The sequence below is a fragment of the Orbicella franksi genome, chromosome 15, assembly GCF_964199315.1.
Source record: "Orbicella franksi chromosome 15, jaOrbFran1.1, whole genome shotgun sequence".
Taxonomy (NCBI): Eukaryota; Metazoa; Cnidaria; class Anthozoa; order Scleractinia; family Merulinidae; genus Orbicella; species Orbicella franksi.
The window spans coordinates 4,347,335-4,367,341 of record NC_138159.1 but is presented as its reverse complement, the minus strand read 5'-3'; the positions used below and the strand labels follow the sequence as shown (position 1 = coordinate 4,367,341).

Here is a 20,007-nt window from a genome sequence, read left to right as displayed (position 1 = left end):
AGTTGTCCTCCGTATCTAGATCGAGCCAGCGTCAAGAACAAAATCTTGTTAATTAATACTAAATAATACAAATCGTGCTTTAATAACTACAAACATTCGAGACAGTGAGATGCCTGTAAATATAATTATACTGTTCATACAAGATTTAATTATGAAAATGTTAATGGACAAAGCTAAGACAGAGCTAAACAAGAAAAAAAAACTATTTTCCTGGCACAACTTGACAAATGCTCAATTGTATATTCAGTTCATGTTTTCTTCAGCCGGTTCGTCGGTTTTTGTTAAAGCAAAGCAAACAATTAGTGTAAAGACTGCTCAAAAGTGGCAAATTTTCTAGAAACGTAAAATATGCACGCCTTGCGTACCTATATATATGAATTTGCAGACAGCCTCGTCTCTTAGCTAGGGGCTGTCAATTTTCACTCGTTGCATAACTGAAATTAAAACAGTTTCATTGGTCGTCTCAAGGCAGAGCTCGAAACAGACAACAATATCACTATTATTAGTCTGTGAACGATTGCATTTCACCGACTACTTTGACGCGCAAATTAGCTTAAGAATTCTCTCAAAGTAAAGGTCAGATCTAGGATCTTGCATTTTAATTATGTGACGAAAGACCAACCAAAAGGTTACACTGACAAGCCAATTATGACTTCTAATTAACTGGCCCCACATAGACCGTATTCGGTTTTCTCGCAACAACATTTTGCTGTCAGTGTTTGGAGAATCATGCAAGAGCCAGCCACAGACAAGGAAAGTTCCGTTATCCAGAGTGCCAAGCGCAAATCGATCTGCCCGAAGGAAATCGTTTCAAAAGTTTACCGAGCAGTTTTTTCCACAACAGTTTGTTGAGTCTCCTTGCCGTTCGACGGACTGGCGACGGAAGTAACATTACTTGTTCCCAATGTAAGAAAAACAACTCCCAGATGTACTATTGCTTTGCCTGTGGAAAGTTTATGTGTCCAGACTGTTACAGCGCGCACGAAATGCTGAGTGAGTCGTTCGAAGGACACAAGGTCACGCCAGTCAAGGACTTTAAAGCAGAAGATTACGAGGCCTTGCTGAGGCAACAGCCGTTTTGTTCGCAGCAGTTCCACGAGAGAGAAATCACCAGATTCTTCTGTTTTTCGTGCCAAGCTTGTGTTTGCCAAATTTGCATAGTCACGGATCACCGAAATCACGAGATCGTTTTACTCGACAAAGCAGCTCATGACGAGAAGCCCAGCATCATGTCTGGCGCTGAAACGATCAAGACAAAGCTAAGCGAGCTTAGTGAAGTGATTCGACAATTTGAAGAAACCATCTCTGAACTAGAAAGCAATGTCGCAACCGCTAAACGTGAAATCTCGCAAGCAGCTGAGCAAGTGATTGCAGAAGTTCGAAAACGGGAGCGCGAAGCGATTGTTTCAATCGAGACTACACGTTCAACAAGACTGCAGAAAATCAACTCTGCTATGCAGGAAGCGCAGTCTTTAGTCAAACCAATGAAACAAGCGATTGAGTATGCAAAAAATCTGACAGAAAGAAGCTCAAGCTCGGATATCATGAGGAACAAGGGAACTTTAAAGAAGCGATTTGAAAAGCTGCGTGCAGTTGAAACTCCAAAACACGACGAGACTGCATTCATCAAATTTTCTGCAGCTCCTGAAAAGAACTTCAATTCAGGTTTTATCGACAAAATAGACAGGTACAAAGCCGACGCAAAGAGATCGACGCTTGAAAGAGTGAAGAAAACATTCCACGCTGGTGTGGAAGCAGAGTTTACATTATGCCCCAAAACATCTGCAGGAGAAATCACTAACCAGGCTGATCTGGAAAATAAAGTCAAAGTTCTGACTGAACCCGCTCAAGATGTAACAAATGTGATTATTAGCGAGAAAGAGGACGGCAATCTGTGCTTAAAATTTACTCCCAAAATACCGGGCGACTACATCATTGATGTGAAAATCAATAACGAAAAACTCTCGACCTGTCCTCGAACTGTGTTGGTGAAAGAACGTGAACTTGCTGTAGAGGGTGAGTTGGACTTAAAGTTTCTTCAAAGAGACGTGCCTCACAGATTGTTTGGAATCGCTGTTAACACAGAAGGCAACATAACGGTGACAGATAAGAGTGCAAGCTGTGTTTATGTATTCAACAACGAAGGTGTCTGTATAAGGAAAATCGGTCGTTCCAAAGGAGCAAAGTCTGGAGTATTTAACCTACCATCTGGCGTTTCATATTTAAAGGACAACGTGATTCTTGTTGCAGATCAACTGAATTGTAAAATACAGCACTTAAACATCCAGACAGGAACTATTCTGAACAATTTTGGAAAACGTGGGGCAGAGAAAGGACAGTTTCACTGTCCAATTGATGTATGTTAAGAGGATAAAGGATGCATTGTTGTAACGGAGTATGACAATCACAGGATACAGGTCATAACACAAGAGGGTCAGACGATCGCCATGTTTGGAGACGGCGGTGCTGAGAAACTCAACAAGCCAATTAGCTGCATTGCTTACAGAAACAGGTTTCTTGTTTCTGATACCGGTAATAACTGCATTAAAGTTTTCGATCAGTCAGGAACGTTTTTGTACAAGTTTGGGATACAGGGGAGTGAAGACGGACAGTTGAAAAGTCCATATGGCATTTCTCTTGACAGCTGCAATAATCTTCTTGTATGTGATGGGAACAATAACAGAGTTCAGCAGTTTTCTTTAGACGGTTGCTTCACCGGCAAAACTATCACTGATTTGCCAAGTCCTACTGGAATAGCAACAGCGCCAGATGGACGTATTCTCGTGACTAGCGCCACAACTAACAAAGTATACATATTGAAGTAGATGATTTAATAGTTTGTAGCAAGAGATTATGATCTCTTGTTTGTAGCTTGTAGCGCGGTTATGTAACATCATTACCCAATTATATATGGGTTGTTGACCAAGCGCGAGGTCAAGATGGCTGAATATTGGCCAAGTTCTTTTTTACGCGTGTTTATGAACCTAGACGGAGTCGAGGTAACGTGAAACACGTAAAAGAAAAAGAACGAGGCCAATATCCGGTCATCTTCCCCGAACAAGCTTGGTCAATAAAGGATTTATTATATGGTAAAAAAAAAAAAAAAAAAAAAAGAAAAAAAAAACTTGCGGGACACAGCGGGTAATCCCGAGCAGGCAAATTAGCGCCATCTTGCCTGCTCGTGTAGCCAATCACAGCGCAGGATTCGGTTTATCTTGCCCGCTCACGGAGTTAACTATATATTAAGGCGATTTACTAATGGCCTCATTCGGTTTACGTGTTTATGTACGTCGACTCCGTCTCGGTCCATAAATACGCGAAAAAAGAACTTGGCCGATATCCAGCCATCTTGACCTCACGGTTGGTCAATAGTCCATATACATATATTCACAATTCAGTAGCAAAATGAGCAAACCTATGAAATGGTGTCACAAGTGCTTTCAAATTTAGAAACGACAATATCGTAGAAAACGTTTTTTAAAATAATTTTTGTTACCTTTAGCGTCGCACGGACTGAATTGTTATTTGAAACTTGCACTTCTAAACGCCCATTTGTCATGATCAGCTCATTGAAAATTTTCTGAGGTTCTCAAGAGGATCGCATAACAGTAAATATTCTTTCCTAAGTGCTCTTGAGAATTGAAATTTTCAGTTGTATTTCTAAATCGTCCTCGTAACATCAAAAAAATTAAAAAAACGTTGCCATTTTGAAGACGACCTCTAGCCATTGCACAGCAATGGCTGATAAGTGTACGAGTAGCTCAGCCAATCAGTTTACAGGATTTGCATTACAGAATACTAGTAGAATACTACTAATGGCTGATAGTGTACGACAGCTCAGTCAATCAGATTAGCGCACAACCAGAGTTCTACAATGCTAAAACTCGATAGCAACACGGAGACTGTTTTCGTTTCCTTGAATGGCATATTTTCCTATTAACAGGGAGAAAAACGTAACCAAGATTAATTTATATGCAGAGGGTCCAAGTGTGTTTTCCTTAAAGCTCTTTGCTCTCTTTGTAGTTCCAGTTGTTAGAAAGTTACTTTTACTTGGTGACCGTTCTCTTTATTCCTTGAACTCGGCTTGTTATAATAAAAAGCAGCGAGTATTTGATTGAACAACCTAGTTCGGTTTGCATTCAGAATACTTCGAGTTCTTTTTCTGGAAGGAAATTGGGACCGAACTTGCCGCTTGCCAAACATGATGCGAAATGATTTCTACTTAAGAACAAATTGTTCTTTTTTTGAGAGTAAAGTTAGAAAAGGAAAATCTCCGGAAATTATTCGTGAGCGTTCCATCTTAACGGTTCGTATTGGTAAATTCGGAAAGCTCAGGCAACCAATCAGAATTATCCTTTTAACTGTTGAAAAGTTTCCCAGCCATTATATCATAAATACAAATTATTACTGACATGTTAATTAAGTGTCAAAAAAAAAATTAAGTCCTGAGAGGATTCAAAAGAAATCAAATCCTCAGAGTCCAAATACATGGACAATGAACTGCTTTGGTCTAGTTACGTCTCGACAACGTACAATCAAAGGTTTTGACACTTCTTTGTTGCTTTATTTGTCCAGGTAGGAGGTCAGACTCTTCATCTATTCCGGGATTAAGATTTTCTGAATTTGTCCTTTAATCTACCAATGAGGTCTAACGATACCCTGGAGTCCACATAGACAAAAGATAGAACATTGCTAAAACCACAACTTTTAATTGTATTACTTAGAAACACACTTATGGGCACTGTTTGTTTTCACAGTCCTGTAATGGCATTACGAACTGCCAGAACCCAGGACTCGCACACGTCCCGCTATTAACATAAGAGGAAATGTTTGTGAAATAGAGTTGTTCGAAACACATTTCTTGTGTGGCGTTACTTTTTCCCTTTTGCGTGACAACCATCCATCGCTCATTCTTCTAAAAAAGTAGTATTTTTTTAAAACGGATCGATCAGAACCGTTATATATGCAAATTATTTAACTTTAATTAATTAACTTTAATTGATGACGTCATTTGGCGAATACCTGTATAAATGGATGTAATGTAGAGGATAAGACTACTTACACCCTTACCTCCCCATAACGCCCACCTCCCTACAACTGCCACTTTCCTCTGTCCCTTGGTGGCCGTTGGGAAGAGATTCAACTGTAACTACAAATATATATTTTACTGATGGAACTTGATGTTGGAGCTTAAAAAGGGTCTAATCAAGCTTTCAGCTCTATTACATTTGTGTTTATTTATTTTTCTTCGGCGCTTTTGTTGGTTTTTGTTAAAATAATATAGGCAGGTGATATGCACGCATTGCGTACCTATCTTTACAACGTCGCTTGGCAGAATCAATCAGTTTGAAAGTAAAAATAGCTTATACGTCTGAAACAAAATTTCCAGCAGACAACAATGACACATTATTACACGCAACAGATCAACAATCTTAGGTTACAATGAAGCTCAGCCAACCATTTCTAATTTGATTAACCAGATTAAAATAGCAAAGTTCGTAATGGCTATACAATTATCAGTTCTGTTTTCTCGGGATAAAGATAGAGCTATGTTTGTTAAGAATTCTCGGAATGATTGTATTTGGCTACTTTGTAATTCTCAAATTTAAAACAGCGAAATAAATTTCCTAAAAGAAAGTCGCTATCAGGTCGAGAAGTTACATTTATAATGTGTAACGGATGAGATACTCAAGGTTACATTCCTGACGTAACTGATTTTTTGACATTTGATTGGCTCCAAGCAGACAGTTATGACGTTAATTAAATCAGTTCTCTAGGAATTGATGCAGTTATGTTTCGCAAGCTTCACTAAACAAGCAACGCCTAGCGATGGAGTCCCTTTTGAAAGACCTCAAGAAACATCTTGAATGCTCGATTTGTCTCGATACCTACAATGAACCCAAAACCATATCATGTCTACACACATTTTGCTGTCAGTGTTTGGAGAATCATGCAAGAGCCAGCCACAGACAAGGAAAGTTCCGTTGTCCAGAGTGCCAAGCGCAAATCGATCTGCCCCAAGGAAATCGTTTCGACAGCTTACCGAGCAGTTTTTTCCACAACAGTTTGTTGAGTCTCCTTGTCGTTCGACGGACTGGCGACGGAAGTAACATTACTTGTTCACAATGTAAGAAAAACAACTCCCAGATGTACTACTGCTTTGACTGTGGAAAGTTTATGTGCCCAGACTGTTACAACGCACACGAAATGCTGAGTGAGTCGTTCGAAGGACACAGAGTCGCCCCAGTCGAGGAGTTTAAAGCAGCAGATTACGAGGCCTTGCTGAAGCGACAGCCATTTTGTTCAGAGCAGTTCCACGAGAAAAAAATCACCAGATTCTTCTGCTTTTCGTGCCAAGCTTGCGTTTGCCAAATTTGCATAGTCACTGATCACCGAAATCACGAGATCGTTTTACTCGACAAAGCAGTTCATGACGAGAAACCCAACATCATGTCTGGCGCTAAAATGGTCAACGAAAGGGTGAGCGAGCTTTGTGAAGTGATTCGACAATTTGAAGGAACGGCTTTAAGTTGGAAAACAATGTCGCAACCGCTAAACGCGAAGTCTCAAAAGCTGCTGGGCAAATGATCGAAGTGATTCGAGAGCGCGAGCGCGAGGCGATTTTATCACTTGAGACAACACGCGTGACGAGAATTGAGAGAATTATCTCAGCCATCAAGGAAGCTCAGTCTCTGCTCAAACAAATGAAGCAAGCAGTTGAGTTTGCTAAAAATCTGACAGAGAGAAGCTCAAGCTCAGATATCATGAGGAACAAGGAAACTTTGAAACAACGATTTGAAGTGTTGCGTGAAATCGAAGTTCCAAAACATGATGAGAGCTCATTCGTCAAATTTACCGCTGCTTCTGCAGAGAACTTGAAATTGGGTTTTATTGAGACAATTCTAAAGGCAGACGCAAATCGATCAACGCTTGAAGGACTGAGGCAAACTTTTCAGGCTGGTGCAGAAGCAGTGTTTACATTATGCGTCAAAACCTCTGAAGAAAAGACGAGTAACCAGGCTGATTTGAAAGATCAAGTTGAATTTCTGATTGAACCCGCTAAAGACGTTGCAAATGTGATTGTTAGCGAGAAAGAGGACGGTAATCTTGAGTTGAAATTTACTCCCAAAGTACCGGGCGCCTATAGCATTGAAGTGAAGATCAATGGCGATAAACTTCCAACCTGTCCTTTTACTGTGCAGGTGAAAGAACGTGAACTTGTTGTCGTTGGCAAGTTGGACTTGAAATTCTTTCCAGGAGACGTGCCTCAAAGATTGTATCGAATCGCTGTTAACACAGAGGGCAAGATAGTCGTGACAGATTTCGAAGGCCACTGTGTTTATGTATTTGACAAAGATGGTAACTGTTTAAGGAAACTTGGTGGCAAAGGAGCACATTCTGGACAATTTGCCAATCCAAGTGGTGTTTCGTTTGTAAACGACAACGAGATTGTGATTGCAGATGAACTGAATCATAGAATACAACAAATAAATATCCAGACAGGAACTGTTGTCAACTGCTTTGGAAAATATGGCGCAGGGAAAGGAGAGTTTAAGCATCCAGTTGACGTTTGTTTAGATGATGAAGGACGCATTGTTGTAACCGAAGGTTGCGGCCATAGGATACAAGTGTTGTCGAAGGATGGAGAAACTATTTCCATATTTGGAGACAGTGACCCAGAGAAACTCAAGTATCCAATGAGCTGCATTCCTTACAAAAACGTGTTTCTCGTAGTTGATGGCGGCAATAACTGTATTAAAGTTTTCAATCAGTTAGGAACGTACAAGTTTGGGAAACGATGGAATCAAGACGGACAATTTAACTTACCGCTTCGTATGCTTCTAGACAGCTCCAATAATCTTCTTGTATGTGATAAGAACAATAACCGAGTTCAGCAGTTTTCTTTAGACGGTCGCTTCACAGGCAAAACTATCAATGATTTACCACGTCCTTCTGGAATAGCAACAGCGGCAGATGGACGTATTCTCGTGACTTCATCTAAGGCAGTATATATACTGAAGTAGATATTTCAGTAGCCATGATAGCTTGTAGCATGTAGCATGCTCAAGGTTTTGTTTTTATAAATTTAGTGGTCTCTATGATGACAATGTTATGCAACGTTTTTTGATCTTTTTTAATTTAGCATTCATAATGTTTTTATATCTCAATGTATGGTCAAATTCAGTGGAAGATTAGCAAATCTAAGAAATGGCACTATAAGGGCTTTCAAATTTAGAAAAGAGAAGATCGTGTAAAATAGTAAAATATATTACTTTCTAAAAAACGTTAGTTTTTAGTTTCGCCTTTAATATGGAAAATTAAACGCGAGAGATATCTCTATTTTCAGGTAATTTGACGTTTGTTTAAAGTGCACCTAACCCCAAAAATTTTTTTTCGCTAGAACGAATCTACTTATTATTTGAAATAGTTCTGCGAAAAAAATTTTGAATTCCGTTAAATCCTCGATTTTCTGTGCCACGACGAAATCTCGAAAATAGCTCCAAAACACCGCCATTTTGTTTCACGACCGAGTTTGAGGAGAATGGGTCCAGCGGCTCTTGTGACGTCTACCCAGGAAGGTTGGATATCTCATTTCCTCTCATTTCCTTCAGGATGGTGCAATACACATTCGAAAAGTGCGCAGAAACGCCTTCCAGAGGTGCTATCGGCTGTTGCAGCAATGTTCCAGATTTAAAGAAAGATATACTGTACAATTTACTGACGATGATCGGCTAATGGTGCAATAAAGACGTAAACGATGGTTGATTTTGTCGAACCGAAACAAGCGAACTGAATCTGTGAGAACCATTGAAGAACTGTCACTGGAATTTGTTCCGCAGACTTTCGAACGCTATTTTCATAAATTTTCTGCTTAAAGCTAACCAGCAATTTGTAGAAATACTACCTACAACCTATATCTTCCAATCCCGCAGTATTTATAACATAACCGGCAAAGTTGTGTGATCCGGTCATGATCAAGAAGCGTTATACTGATATGTAAATAGATCGCAACTGTACGCCACTAACCAACACTTATTTCTCTTTCAATTTAGATGAAAGTCGAAGATTAATCCTCTAGAATTACATGATAACAAAATTGTTAGACTCACAGAGTTTTTCGAAGGTTTGGAAATCAGCAGTGCGACAAAGATTCTGTGCAATAGCGTCGAAAATATGACCGCGTAACATTATCTGCGGACCGCTTAGGGAACACATCCTTTTCGCTTATCCGACGAATTTCACTGCAAACTTTGAGAACAATTTACATTGGTTATTTGGAGTTACGACTTAAAACGTGTGACAATGTGAAATCGGTAATTGTATGAAATGTTTCCTTCCGCCTTGCTTCCCGCAGCTTCAAAAATACAGGTCCAAACAATACGATTTTCAATCGATCGAAGCCAATGTTTTGCAGTTCATCAAGTCTCGAAAACTGCAACACGTACGTCGCTCTTATAAACATGAAGCATTCAACTGAAAGTAAAACACAAACTGGATTCAACAGAACCTTGACAAAATACATTCTCGGTAAGGACGAATGTAAACGGGCTATAAACACGCGTGGGAATCTTATGTTTAGTTGACGAAATTACCATCCAAAGCAGTCCTTGAGTTTTCTTTCCTGCTTTTCGTTTGCCTGCTCCTCCACTTCGTATCTAGCTTTCCATTCCTAATATACAAGCAGCTCGTCCGCAAAGACGTCTTCCCCGTCGTTGCTTGAAATATTGTAAATTGCTCTCAAAGCTCTAAGCAGTGAGTTCACAGTTGTCGAACGTGTTCGATCGAAGTTTATTTCGGAGCCTTCCGAATCGAAACTTAACTCTGACTCCAGTGACGAAAAAGAAATGATTCTGAGACAAAACTTGGACGTTTTAGTCCCAAAATACATCGGAACGACTAGTTTTGCGTTCTATTTTCTCGAGCAAATACAGAGAGTTGACTGAGGCGCTATTGTGTTTGGTTCCTGGGTAGACGTCATCAGGTACCGCCGCCCCAGACTCCCTAAAACGCGGTCGTGAAACACTTAATCGCGACTTTGAAAGGGCATAGAAAATCGAAGATTCAACCAAATTCAAAAATTTCTTCGCCCAAATGCTTCAAATAAAGTCTAGATTTGTTTTAGCGAAAAAAAATTTTGGGGTTAGGTGCACTTTAATGAGAAATACATTTAACTGAAATTTCGAGCATGGCGAATGTTTGCAGGGCCGTTGCTACCAACAGGCAAACCGAGGCACTTGCCTCAGTCATTTTTTTCGTTTTAGTTGTTTATAGTCATCAAAAATACTCTAAATTCCCGGGAAGAGAACTAAACCATGGACATTGCCTCAGTCACAACCTATTTCTTGGACATTGCCTCAGTCATAATTTGTTTCTGGCTACGGCCCTGGTTTGCAGCTCACGGGGGCGGACCCAGGATTTTTGAAGGAGTGACGGGGGCGGGGGAGTTGGCTGGTACCTTGGGGTTGCAGAATTAATGAGGCATATGCAACCTAATTGAAAACTGTTATACTAGCTAGAAATACTAGCAACGCCACAGAGTAGAATTTACAATGAGTTACCTGTCAAAGCGTTTGGCAAAATATTCACAATCTTTTTCAATTTCTTTTTATCTTTTGCTTCTCCGACAGGGGATGGCTAGCCACGCAATCCACCCCTCTCCCCCCAACCCTTTTAAATCCGCTGCTGACTGAGTCTCCAATTGATATGACAATTGAAAGCTTTTGTAGAAAATAGTTTTATTACAACTTCAATTTACGTGAGAAGCTGTGTTATATATGTTAGTTCGTATATTTGTTAAGCACTGAAGGAAGCTATATTATTGTTTACAAACCTTTTGGAACACTAGACAGTACTACGATGGGGGACAGAAGTGTTGAGACACTGCTATTTTGGAGTACTTTAGACGAATTTTCCTCTTCACCTCTATGATGCTAGCCCCTCTCCAATAACAATGTTAGATTTTCTGTTCCCTTAACCTGGCCTCTTTCACCAAAAGGAGGGGGTGGGGGTGGTTTCAATATAAACTGAATGCCTAATGAATAATGGAAATAATGCAATTAGCATTCAATTCCGCCAAATGTCTCAACTTCTTATGTCGCCATTTGTAGGTTAGTATAATGAATTTTCAAGCATTTAATTGCTAAACTCAAGTATTTTTTACTAAAATGGTAATATAATTATATACCTAACTATTTCATTTCGTTTGTTCTCTTTTAAAGAGCAGAAAGGCAAATGTGTGAGGATAAATCGTGCCTGTTTATAAAACCATCTATGTAGCCTGCAATACAGCTAGCGTATTTTTGCGAGCGAGCGCAATTTGATCGAGTGAGCGACATCTTGGATTTAAACTCGGTAGTTTGGGGAGAGACGAAAAGGCGTCCTACGCGATCGTGAGCTAATACCAATACGAGCACACAGAAAATGGCGTCCATCTACAGGTTAATTACATTTATTTTTTCTTTTCCAGCTTATCCCCGCTTCATATTAGTTTTCAGCTGCGTCATTCCAGATTTTTACCCCCTATTAATCCAATGATTTGTTTCGATATACGATCGCCGTTGCAAGTATTCCTTTACAGCCAATGTAGTGGAATCTCGCGTCTTATCTAGAAAATATTACTTCTCTTTAACACCCTAAAGTTATCCAAGAGAGGAAATTTAGGACTTAGCGCATTAAAAAAGTTCTAGTGAAGCTCCCAAACTCACTCGTCAAGGTTTTTAATACCAAAGCTATGACACTGACACAGACAGTTTTTGCGCTGAGGAAAGGCTCAGCAGTTTCATCATGATTTCTGCTAAACTTTAATCTGATGACGATATGTGTATTTTATTTGCAAAACCGCAGCTAGACCTGTTTTAGTTCTGCTTCTGGTTTCCAAGCATTTCAAAAATATAACAATGATTTAGAGTGACCGTACGTGATTTGAATTGATTAGAGCCGATTTCACTTAGTCACAGAGGCTTTCAACAGTTGCTTTAGATTTCTACTGCGTCATAGTTGACGAAGGCACAGCCTGAGTCAACTATCACCCATAGAAATCGGGAGAGAATGATTCGATTGTTTTAGCAATTAACTATTAGTCGACTACAAGCAATTTGTTTAGAATCCTCGTCACAGATACTCCGAAAGCGCAAAAAACCGGCCGCTATTATAGCAAAAACCACACACGGCTAGGCTACTCACTATCTACAACAGAATAGATAGTGAGTAGCGTAACCAATACGAGAGCGGCATTCGTGATAGAACGCTTGTAGATTTACACTAACAATGATTTGTTTAAAGCTGAACTCACGTCCCGAGGCCGTTATTGTTAAGCACTCGTGAGGCTGGAGGCGCGGTGGCTCGTCCCCGGAGCAAGCGTTACGGTCCGGGTTCGAGCCATGGCCGGAAACATTGTGTTGTGTTCTTGGGCAGGACACTTAACTCTCACAGTGCCTCTCTCCACCCAGGAATATAAATGGCGAAATGTTGGGGAAACCTAACAAATTGCGAGGAAGTGACCTGCGATGGACTAGCATCCCGTCAAGGGGGAGTAGAAATACTCCTAGCCGCTTCATGCTACAGAAACCGGGATAAGCTCCGGCAGCTATGAGCCAGTCGGCTCCAAGGCTTCACTTACACTCATGAGGTTAGATGATAATTGTATGAATATAGACCGCCTCTTTCGGCTATATAACAAAACTCAGCTTCAAATCTGTGCCACTGCCACAAACGCCAACGTTTGCGTCCAAACCAGAACACGGTTGGTATCGCTTTATCGAGCTAGTGTCGTGAACAAAATCTTGTTAATTAAAATTTACAGATGCCTGTGAAGCCAAACTTTCCTTTGTCTGAGGGAACTCATTATGTAAAATCCCGTCCAAAATTATTGGAAGCAATTTCACAGTTCAATTAAACGGTACAAACTGTGTTTTTGGTACAAACATGCGCGGCAGTGAGATGACTGCAAATATTCATTTTTCATAAAAGATTTGATGCTGAAAATATTGATTACATCCAGCAAAGCTGACTGAAAAAAAAAAAACAACAAAAATCGCGGGCACGACTTGACAAGCGCTCAATTGTGTTTTCAGCTCTCTTTCTCTTCGGTCGGTTCGTCGGTTCTTGTCAAAAAAGGCAAACAATTAGTGATGAGGCTGCCCAAAGTGGCAAATTTTCCGGAGAAGTAAAATATGTACCCCTTGCGTATCTATATATTAATAAATTTGCAGACAGCCCTGTCGCTAAGCCAGGGGCTGTCAACTTTTATCACTTGTAAAACTGATATTAAAATAGTTTGGTCATCCCACGACAGAGCTCGAAACAGACAACAATATCACTTTTATTACACGACAGATCAACAATCTTAGATTACAAAAGAGTTCAGTCAACCTCTTGCAATTTAATTGACGAGAGGAAACGAAAAGTCGTGATGGTTATAAGACTTCATGATTCCGTTAGTTCAAAATTAAGGTGCATAACCAGGAATGAAGTAAATTCCATTTAAGTTATGTGGTCTGTGAACGATTGCATTTCACCGGCTACTTTGACACGCAAATTAGCTTAAGAATTCTCTCAAAGTAAAGGTCAGATTCAGGATCTTGCATTTTAATTATGTGACGAAAGACCAACCAAAAGGTTACACTGACAAGCCAATTATGACTTCTAATCAACTGGCCCCACAGAGACCGTATTCGGTTTTCTCGCAAACTAAAATTTCATCTTGATGCAACTGTGTCTCGCAAGCTTCACTGAACGAGCGTCGCCTAGTGATGGAAGCCCTGTTGAAAAACCTCAAGCAACAGGTTACTTGTTCAATTTGTCTCGATACCTACAACGAACCCAGAACTATTTCATGCCTTCACACATTTTGCTGTCAGTGTTTGGAGAATCACGCAAGAGTCAGTCACAGACAAGGAAAGTTCCGTTGTCCAGAGTGTCAAGCCCAAATCGATCTACCCGAAAGAAATCGTTTCAAAAGTTTACCGAGCAGTTTTTTCCACAACAGTTTGTTGAGTCTCCTTGCCGTTCGACGGACTGGTGATGCAAGTAACATTACTTGTTCCCAATGTAAGAAAAACAACTCCCAGATGTACTATTGCTTTGACTGTGGAAAGTTTATGTGCCCAGACTGTTACAACGCACACGAAATGCTGAGTGAGTCGTTCGAAGGACACAGAGTCACCCCAGTCGAGGAGTTTAAAGCAGAAGATTACGAGACCTTGCTGAAGCGACAGCCATTTTGTTCAGAGCAGTTCCACGAGAAACAAATCACCAGATTTTTCTGCTTTTCGTGCCAAGCTTGTGCTTGCCAAATTTGCATAGTCACGGATCACCGAAATCACGAGATCGTTTTACTCGACAAAGCAGCTCATGACGAGAAGCCCAGCATCATGTCTGGCGCTGAAACGATCAAGACAAAGCTAAGCGAGCTTAGTGAAGTGATTCGACAATTTGAAGAAACCATCTCTGAACTAGAAAGCAATGTCGCAAACTGCTAAACGTGAAATCTCGCAAGCAGCTGAGCAAGTGATTGCAGAAGTTCGAAAACGGGAACGAGAGGCGATTGTTTCAATCGAGAGTACACGTTCAGCAAGGCTGGAGAAAATCAACTCTGCTATGCAAGAAGCGCAGTCTCTAGTCAAACAAATGAAGCAAGCGGCTGAGTTTGCTAAAAATCTGACAGAAAGAAGCTCAAGCTCGGATGTCATGAGGAGCAAGGGAACTTTGAAGAAGCGATTTGAAAAGCTGCGTGCAGTTGAAACTCCAAAACACGATGAGACTTCGTTCATCAAATTTTCTGCAGCTCCTGAAAAGAACTTCAATTTAGGTTTTATCGAGACAATAGACAAGTAGAAAGCCGACGCAAAGAGATCGACGCTTGAAAGAGCGAAGAAAGCATTTCAGGCTGGTGTAGGAGCAGAGTTTACGTTCTGTCCTAAAACATCTGTAGGAGAGATCAGTAACCAGGCTGATCTGGAAAATAAAGTCAAAGTACTGACTGAACCCGCTCAAGATGTAACAAATGTGATTATTAGCGAGAAAGAGGACGGCAATCTGTGCTTAAAATTTACTCCCAAAATACCGGGCGACTACATCATTGATGTGAAAATCAATAACGAAAAACTCTCGACCTGTCCTCGAACTGTGCTGGTGAATGAACGTGAACTTGCCGTAGTGGGTGAGTTGGACTTAAAGTTTCTTCAAAGAGACGTGCCTCACAGATTGTTTGGAATCGCTGTTAACACAGAAGGCAACATAACGGTGACAGATAAGAGTGCAAGCTGTGTTTATGTATTCAACAACGAAGGTGTCTGTATAAGGAAAATCGGTCGTTCCAAAGGAGCAAAGTCTGGAGTATTTAACCTACCATCTGGCGTTTCATATTTAAAGGACAACGTGATCCTTGTTGCAGATCAACTGAATTGTAAAATACAGCACTTAAACATCCAGACAGGAACTATTCTGAGCAATTTTGGAAAACGTGGGGCAGAGAAAGGACAGTTTCACTGTCCAGTTGATGTATGTTTAGATGATAAAGGATGCATTGTTGAAACGGAGTATGACAATCACAGGATAGTTTTTTTACAGGTCATAACACAAGAGGGTCAGACGATCGCCATGTTTGGAGACAGCGGTGCTGAGAAACTCAACAAGCCAATTAGCTGCATTGCTTACAGAAACAGGTTTCTTGTTTCTGATACCGGTAATAATTGCATTAAAGTTTTCGATCAGTCAGGAAACTTTTTTGTACAAGTTTGGGATACAGGGTAGTGAAGACGGACAGTTGAAAAGTCCATATGGCATTTCTCTTGACAGCTGCAATAATCTTCTTGTATGTGATAGGAACAATAACAGAGTTCAGCAGTTTTCTTTAGACGGTTGCTTCACCGGCAAAACTATCACTGATTTGCCAAGTCCTACTGGAATAGCAACAGCGCCAGATGGACGTATTCTCGTGACTAGCGCCACAACTAACAAAGTATACATATTGAAGTAGATGATTTAATAGTTTGTAGCAAGAGATTATATTCTCTTGTTTGTAGCTTGTAGCACGGTTATGTAACATCATTACGCAATTATATTATATATGGGTTGTTGACCAAGCGCAAGGTCAAGACGGCTGGATATTGGCCAAGTTCTTTTTTAGGCGGGTTTATGAACTCAGACGGAGTCGATTTACATAAACACGTGAAAAAAGAAAAAAGAAAAAAAAAAAAGAACGAGGCCAATATCTAGTCATCTTCACCGAACAAGCTTGGTCAATTAAAAGATTTATTATATGGTAACAAAAAAAAAAAAAAAAAAAAAAACTTGCGGGACACAGCGGGTAATCCCGAGCAGGCAAATTAGCGCCATCTTGCCCGCTCGTGTAGCCAATCACAGCGCAGGATTCGGTTTATCTTCCCCGCTCACGGGGCTAACTATATATTAAGGCGATTTACTAATGGCCTCATTCGTTTTACGTGTTTATGTACTTCGACTCCGTTTCGGTCCATAAATACAGAAAAACAGAACTTGGCCGATATCCAGTCATCTTGACCTCACGGTTGGTCAATAGTCCATATACATATATTCAAAATTCAGTAGCAAAATAAACAAATCTATGAAATAATGTCACAAGTGCTTTTAAATTTAGAAACGACAATATCGTAGGAAACGTTTTTTTTTAAATAATTTTTGTTACCTTAAGCGTCGCACGAGACTGAATTGTTATTTGAAACTTGCACTTCTAAACGCGTATTTGTCATAATCAGTTCATTGAAAATTTTCTGAGGTTCTTAAGAGGATCGCATAACAGTAAATATCCCTTCCTAAGTGCTCTTGAGAACTGAATTATCCAGTTGTATTTCTAAATCGTCCTCGTAACATCAAAGAAATAAAAAAAGTTGCAATTTTGAAGACGACCTCTAGCCATTGCACAGCAATGGCTGATAAGTGTACGAGTAGCTCAGCCAATCAGTTTACAGCATTTGCATTACAGAATACCAATAGAATACTACTAATGGCTGATAGTGTACGATAGCTCAGTCAATCAGATTAGCGTACAACTAGAATTCTACAATACTAAAACTCGATACAGGAGCCATAATCGGGGACGGAGACCGTAAGTCTTGGGATCCGCGCGCACCTATGATATGGGACAATTTTTCTATTTTTAGAACAAATTGCGCCATCCTGTCGTCATATATCCGCGCGGATCCACGCACGTGTCCGGAGTTCTCGCGTGGATGTTGTCACGTTGCGTGATCAAATGGTGAGAGTTGCGAGATTCTCTTGCAGATTTTTCACAGCGATGACAGGGAATAAGGCAAGGAACTAGATCCAGGGCTCTTATGTGAAGTTTTATGCTCTGAGCTGATGGAAAAGGTGAGTTTTTCAGGGTCGAAAACAAGACTTCAATTTCGCGTTGTGAATGAATAATAACATGTGCCCGCGCTAGTTGAACGCGTAAGCTTTTGCGTTTGTTCTGTAAAGAAAAGTTATGAAAGAAAACTCTTTACCCTGGTATCGAGTTAGTTTGAGAGTTTCCCAAACAATGCTTAATCATAACCAAACCCTGTTTTTGACAGTTTCTTATTGCTTCTGTTTGTTTGGCGAGTTTGCAAAAGTTTTTTAAAGGAAAGTCTGACGCGTACATAAGTAGCTCATTTACATAGTGCAGCGCGTGCACCTTCAAATCCGAGTCGGTGTTTTCAATTGTCAACAAATCTTGACAAAGATTTCTTTCGCTGTCTTTTGCGCTGAGATGCTGCAACAATTTTCACCAACGCCAAAAGGCTACTAACATCATGTGTATATCTTTAACATAGTGAAATTTTACACTGCGAAAATAAAATAGACAACGAGTTTTGCTAACTCAACCAACGAAATCGAAATCGTTTTTCGAGTTGATTAAAGACGGAAAGCGTCATCGTAACTTTGCTGATTATTTCTGCTGTATTCACATATTTCAGCTAAGCTTTTAATATGTTCTCAAACATTTATCAACCTTAAATATATTTAAGAACTAGAGATATTATATGAGTTCGATGTACGTTTTCACACGAAAGTGGGGAAGTCCAATTTGTCATGTTTTACTGACTGTACAAAACACGCATTGGCGGGCGCTCTTATTCATCGACAACAAACAATTTATTGAATTTTTGCACGAACAAAATTGAGCAGCATCTACAGACATAAACTTTATTGTCACTTATTGGGTCTTGATAAAGCATCAAGCATTGCTTCAGTACAATTCAGGCGAAACTCAAACTTGCAATTACTTTGTTTTACTTTTCGGTCGAGATAGACTCTGGCGAAATCCTCGCAAGCGTGTGGCAAGAGGAGGGAAGCTTTGAAGTCCTGAAACGGTGCTGTATCCAAATATATCCAACTGGTTTTTCGCTGTGTCATGGAAAAGCTGTTAATCTTCAACATATGTGAAACGTAGAGTGGAGCAATGTGGAGCTCTAGTAAAAGAAGCAGCGGAACACAGCTTGGTCAGCGATATAAAGCGGGACATAACTAAATTCGGCACTGTCGTACTTCACTCAAACTGGAGTAGCTTGCGACGAAAATACTGAAGCAAAATTCCAACAGACATGAACGCATTGATTTATGGGCCAAAAGCATCAAACATTTCGGGAATTTCGGACGCCATTTCCCCGCGCTATATCCGCAAAAATCCACGCAGCACGTACGCGCGTGTGCCGTACATGATGGCGCAATTTGTTCTAAAAATAGAAAAATTGTCCCATATCATAGGGACGCCCCAATACTAGAAATAGCGCGCGCTTACGGTCTCCGTCCCCGATTATGGCTCCTGATCGATAGCAACACGGAAACTGTTTTCGTTTCCTTGAATGGAATATTTTCCCATTAACAAGGAGAAAACCAAGATTAATGTATGTGCAGAGGGTCCGCGTGTGTTTTCCTTAAAGCTCTTTGCTCTCTTTGTAGTTCCAGTTGTTAGAAAATTGCTTTTACTTGGTGACCGTTCCCTTTGTTCCTTCAACTGGGCTTGACATAATAAAAAGCAGCGAGTATCTGATTGAACAACTTAGTTCAGTTTGCATTCAGAATACTTCGAGTTCTTTTTCTGGAAGGAAATTGCGACCGAACTTGGCGCTCGCCAAACATGATGCGAAAAGATTTCTACTTACGAACAAATTGTTCTTTTTTTGAAGTAAAGTTAGAAAAAGAAAATCTCCGAAAATTATTCGTGAGCGGTCCATCTTAGCGGTACGTATTGGTAAATTCGGAAAGTTCAGGCAACCAATCAGAATTATCCTTTTAACCGTTGAATAGATTGCCAGCCATAATATCATAAATACAAATTATTACTGACATGTTAATTAAGTGTCAAAAATTAAGTCCTGAAAGGATTCAAAAGAAATCACATCTGCAGAGTCAAAATACATGGACAATCAAATGCTTTGGTCTAGTTACGTCTCGACAACGTACAATCAAAGGTTTTGACACTTCTTTGTTGCTTTATTTGTCCAGGTAGGAGGTCAGACTCTTCATCTATTCCAGGATTAAGATTTTCTGAATTTGTCCTTTAATCTACCAATGAGGTCAAACGATACCCTGGAGTCCACATAGACAAAAGATAGAACATTGCTAAAACCACAACTTTCATTGTATTACTTCGAAACACAGTTACGGGCACTGTTTGTTTTCACAGTCCTTTAATGACATTAAGAACTTCCACAACCCAGGACTCGCACACGTCCCGCTTGTAACATAAGAGGAAATGTTTGTGAAATAGAGTTGTTTGAAACACATTTCTTGTGTGGCGTTACTATTTCCCTTTTGCGTGACAACCAACTATCGCTAATCCACCCAAACAAGTAGTATTTTTTTCAAACGGATCAATCAGAACCGCTACATGTACAAAATGAGCGGTACTTTGATTGATGACGTCACCTGGCGAATACCTGTCAAAATGGATGTAGTGTAGAGGACAAAACTACTTACACCCTTACCTCCCCATAACGGCCACCTCTATGCAACGACTACTCTCCTCTGTCCCTAAGGTGGCCG

General features: G+C 40.2%; 2 pseudogenes; both read left to right on the top strand.

Annotated features, from left to right (window-relative positions):
- The first annotated feature begins 5,535 nt into the window (after nucleotides 1-5,535).
- Nucleotides 5,536-8,024, top strand: LOC145469675 (E3 ubiquitin-protein ligase TRIM45-like; annotated as a pseudogene).
- Nucleotides 8,025-13,428: 5,404 nt separating this feature from the next.
- LOC145469712 (E3 ubiquitin-protein ligase TRIM45-like) lies at nucleotides 13,429-16,187 on the top strand (annotated as a pseudogene).
- The last annotated feature ends 3,820 nt before the right edge of the window (nucleotides 16,188-20,007 follow it).